We start from the raw sequence: 5,363 nt of genomic DNA, 5'->3' as shown, positions 1-5,363 counted from the left end.
AGAGAGAGAGTCAGAGAGAGGGATAGACAGGGACAGACAGACAGGAACGGAGAGAGATGAGAAGCATCAATCATTAGTTTTTCATTGCATGTTGCGACACCTTGGTTGTTCATTGATTGCTTTCTCATACGTGCCTTGACTGCGGGCCTTCAGCAGACCCAGTAACCCCTTGCTCGAGCCAGCGACCTTGGGTCCAAGCTGGTTAGCTTTTTGCTCAAACCAGATGAGCCTGCACTCAAGCTGGTGACCTCGGGGTCTTGAACCTGGGTCCTCTGCTCTATCCACTGTGCCACCGCCTGGTCAAGCTTGTTTTTTTTTTTTAACACAAAGAATATTCTTTCTTTAATTTTAAACTGGTACTCTGACATTTTACTCCATCTGCTATTTTATTGTTTATCCACAGGATGTTTAGTAAGGTACTAGCGTCAATAACACTCAAGGCCTATAAGAATGGGCATGAATTCTAATGTTTTATGAATTTATATTCATTTTTTAGCTTCAGTGAGAGCCATGGACATACCCTTCAGGGTGTCAATGAGTCAAAATTTATTTAATCTAAGTAGAAGAATGAGAGGAGAAATATTTTCCTTTACAAAAATCTGTATTATGAAACCTAATTAGGACTAAAATTTCAAATATAAGGGCCCAAAATTGCAGAATATGGGATGATATGTTTATTGAAGAAGGCACTTTTATAGTTCAATGGAGGAAAAAAAATGAATACAGTTATGAAAGTGAATTTGATAGCTGATATAAAAAATGTTGGGATAGTAATTGGAAAATTGAATTCTTACCAGCATTCACTGTAAAGAGAGTAAAATTTAGCATGCATGAAATGAGATGCTACTTTACTCATAATTTATCACTCAAAGTGAGTCTGTTTCAGTCCATTTAATTTCACTTTATTGGTGCCTCCCTTTTCTCCTTTTCACTCACTCTAATCTTGAAGTCACAGGCTTGCTAACATTTTCTTTTGCTTTATTACACTAGTTTTACTTCAATTATCAGTTTTCCATCACTCTATAAATTTTAAAAAAGTTTCATATCTTAATATAAAAGTAAAATTTTAGATATTAAGCCCTTATGAAAGCCCTGGCCAGAGGCTAAGGGGATAGAGCATCAGCCCAGGATATGGATGTCCCAGGTTCAATTCTCAGTAGAGCACAGAGGAGAATCAATAACCTGCTTCTCTCCCCTACCATCTCCCCCTTCTCTCCCTCTTCCTCATGCAGCCAGTGAATTGATTGGTTTGAACATGGACCCAGGCACTGAGGGCCACTGGAGATCATCAGCCTCTGGTGTTAAAAATAGCTCAGTGGTCAAGCATCAGCCCTTGATGGGGTTGTCAGTTGGATCATGGTTGGGGTTTATGCGGGAGTGTGCCTTACTATCTCCCCTTCTTTTACCTAAAAAAAAAAGCTCTTATCAGATCTATCAGTGAATATGTTTCCCCATCCATTGGGTTTTCTCTTCATTTTGTTGATGTTTTCCTTTTTGTGAGAAAAGCTTTTTTGTTTCATTTGTTTATTTGTTTCTTTGGTTTCCTTTGCCTAAAGAGATATATCATAAGAAATATTGAGATTTCAAAAAATATCTGAGATTTTTCTGCCTATGTTTTCTTCCAGGATTTTTAGTGTCTTGAGTCTAATATTTAAGCTTTTAATCCATTTTGAGTTTATCCTTGTGTATGGTGTCTGAAGGTGGACTAGATTCTTTTCTCTTTTATATGGCTAAATAGTATTTCATGTATATGCATATATAGCAAATTTTATTTACACATCATCACTCGATGGACACTTAGGTTGACTTTTATACTTTGGTTATTGTGAAAAATGCTACAATGAAAATGAGGGTGCAGATATTAATTTGAAATAATTTATTTCATATACATATATGTGTATATATATTCTCATTAGTGTGATTGCTGAACCATAGGTAATTGTACTTTTAATTTTGAGAAAATTTTATAGTGGCTGTTTTTATAATAGCTGCACCAATTTACAATTCCACACCAACAATACACAAGAGTCCCCTTTTTCCATACTTTTACCAACACTTTTTTTTTTTTTTACAGAGACAGAGAGAGTCAGAGAGAGGGATAGATAGGGACAAACAGACAGGAACGAAGAGAGATAAGCATTAATTATTAGTTTTTCGTTGTGATACCTTAGTTGTTCATTGATTGCTTTCTCATATGTGCTTTGACCATGGGGCTACAGCAAATCCAGTAACCCCTTGCTCAAGCCAGCGACCTTGGGTCCAAGCTGGTAAATCAGATGAGCCCACATTCAAGCTGGCGACCTCGGGGTCTTGAACCTGGGTCCTCTGCATCCCAGTCCGATGATCTATCCACTGTGCCACCACCTGGTCAGGCAACACTTCTCATTTTTAATCTGACTTTTATTATATTTTACTATTAAGTTATATGAGTTCCTTATATATTTTGGATATTAACCCTTATTCAGATAGCTTGTAAACATCTTTCCCATTCTTTGGACTGCCTTTTTGTTTTGTTCTTGACTATTTTCTCTGAGGTTTTTAGTTTGATGTACTCTTTATGTGTTTATTTTTGCTTTTGTTACTTGTACTTTTTTTGTTGTTACTTGTACTTTTAATGTCATACCCAGAAAATCATTGCTACTACTAGTGCCAATGAGTCTTCCCCTTATGCTTTCTAGGTTTTTTTTTCATAGTTTTACATCTTATTTTTAAGTCCTAAAACAATTTACAGTTAATCTGTGAATGATATAAGATAGGGGAACAGTTTCAATCTTTTTCATGTGAATATCCAGTTTTCTTAGCACCATTTATTGAAGAGACTATTTTTTCTCTATTGAATATTACTGGCTTCTTTATCCATAATTTGTTGATTGTATATGCATTAGTTTATTTCTGGGCTCCTTATTCTGTTCCACTGATTTATATTTCTGCTTTTATGTAGGCATCATACTGTTTTGATAACTATATACTATATAAATATATTTATATTTTATATAGTATTAAATCAAGAAGTGTGATGCCTCCAGCTTTGTTCTTATTTCTGAGGATTGTTTTGGCTATTCAGGGTTTTGTGGTTCCCTATGAATTTTAGGATTATTTTTCTATTTCTGTGAAAAATGCCATTGCAATTTTGATAGTGATTACATTGAATCTATAGAAGGCTTTAGGTAGTGTGAGCATTTTAACAATATTAACTCTCCTAGTCCATGAACATGAATATATTTCATTTTATTTGTATCTTCTTCAATATATTTTTAAAAATTCAGGCTTAGATATGTCAGTGTATATAGCTCTTTCACCGCTTTGCTTCAATATTCTAAATATTTTATTTTTTAAACTATTCTGAATGGTAGTTTTTTTATTTTTTTAGATGCTTTGTCATTAGTGTATAGAAATGCAATAATTTTCATGTTATTTTACCCTGCAATTTTATTAAATGTATTAGTTCTTTTTGTTAAGACATAGTATGGGCCAAAACATGGGGTGTAGAAGCAGGTTGTGGTTGGAGGTCCTGGGCTTGGGTTGGGGCCAGGGCCTTTCTTCTTCATTTATTTTCAGTGAAAGCCACAAAACAGCTAAAACAGCTTCTCCCTCTTGTTGGAGTTTGTATGTTTATAACCTTTTGTACTTCTTGTTCATTAAAATGAGTATTTTTGTTAACGATGTTTCAGGGCCAAAAAAAAAAAAAAAAAAAAAAAAAAGAGAAGAAGAAAAGGATGTCGTACATATATTCAATGGAATACAACTCAGCCATAAGAAAAGATGAAATACTGCCAGTTGCAACAAAATGGATGGATCCAGAGAATATTATTCTAAGCAAAATAAGTCAGGCATAAAAAGTCAAGAAGCATCTGATTTCACTCTTTGTGAGATACAAAAGTGAAAGCAACAAAGAATAAACAAGAAAAACAAAAACTCATAGACACAGACAACAGCCTAGTGGCTACCAGAAAGAATGGAGGTAGACAGGTAGAAAAGGGCAAAAAGGGTCAAAATATATGGTGACAGACAGAAATAATACTCTGGGTGGTGGACACAAAATACAATATATAGACAATGCATCACAGAACTGTACACTTGAAATCCACAGAATCTCATCAACCAATGTCACACCAAGGAGTTCAATTTAAAAAAGGGGAGAAAGCATTGGTCCAAGACCACTCAACACAGGTTGTCCATTAAAGGAATAAAACACACACACACGCACACACACACACACGTGCACATGCAAAAACCAAACAAAACAAAACCCAGTATTTTTCAACAATGCACTCAATCTAGAACAAACACAAATTCAGAATTATTTTACAATGCTTCCTTTCTTTATACAAAAGATGCCCACCTTGGGTGTGTACACATATATTTTTCAGTGGTTTACTATTAACTTATTTCTAAATATATTAATGTCACTACACGCAATAGTTTCCTTTTAACAGCTTTTTATTTTATTTACCTTCGTGTGACTAACTTCCACCTGCTAAAAGGGTCAGGTTGTGCCTACTCTCTGAAATTGAATAGGGTTGAAATCACATAGGAAAAAAATGTTTTATTGCCATTTCAACACATGTTAATAGATACAGTGATGCCTAATTTGCCATTATCTTCAAAATGCTGTGCAGGGCTGTTGTCAAAGACCAGACAGTCACTGTTCATAATGGCTGTTTCAATTCCCTCCTGAAGAGATCGTGGAGTGGCTTCCCAGATCAATTGCTATCTGTGACCATTTGGTTCAAGTCAATAAGTGAAATTTTCAGCTTGCTTGCTTGTTCCTATCAGCTGTACAATGGCAAAATACTGCTGGTGCCCACCATAATTTTCCTGTTTCTTCAAGACTATCATGAAATGAAAGCCATAACAGGCCTGCATCATGACCCAGTCCATGACACCAGAAAGATTGATGCCTATAGGAAAGCAAAGTACTTTCTCTCCCTGCTGATCATTCATGTGAGACATGACATCATTCAAAGTACCTTGCCACTGACAGACATTACCAGGACATGGACAGGAGCAAGGCTGAAAGCCACAGATATCTTTCTGGTCTGCTTTTTCCGTGTGTGGCAGTTATCTGATAGCCAAAAGAAGCATACTTACATGTAGCAAGTACCAAATTGGCCTCTTTCTCCATAATTACCAAGTTGCAAATAAATACCAATGGGCTCTGGCAGGTTGGAAAACTGTGTTTTGGATGACAATTGCTCTGACAGTCAAGAATGGGTCCTACTCACACGTGCTCCGTTGTCCCAATCCTCGCCACCTTGAGAAGCACCACCACCTCCCTGCTGACACTGACCAAACACTCTGGGTCTTTGTTGCCATGCAGTAGCCGCCACCACATGGTGGCTGGAGAATAAGAGCCGCAAAAT

At 36.2% G+C, this 5,363-nt stretch overlaps 1 pseudogene; it reads right to left on the bottom strand.

Annotated features, from left to right (window-relative positions):
* Positions 1 to 4,557: 4,557 nt before the first annotated feature.
* Positions 4,558 to 5,125, bottom strand: LOC136317642 (E3 ubiquitin-protein ligase SIAH1-like; annotated as a pseudogene).
* Between the last annotated feature and the right edge of the window lie 238 nt (positions 5,126 to 5,363).

Source organism: Saccopteryx bilineata, chromosome X (genome assembly GCF_036850765.1).
Source record: "Saccopteryx bilineata isolate mSacBil1 chromosome X, mSacBil1_pri_phased_curated, whole genome shotgun sequence".
NCBI classification, from domain to species: domain Eukaryota; kingdom Metazoa; phylum Chordata; class Mammalia; order Chiroptera; family Emballonuridae; genus Saccopteryx; species Saccopteryx bilineata.
The sequence above is the reverse complement of the archived record's forward strand: the minus strand, read 5'-3'. Positions and strand labels throughout refer to the sequence as shown.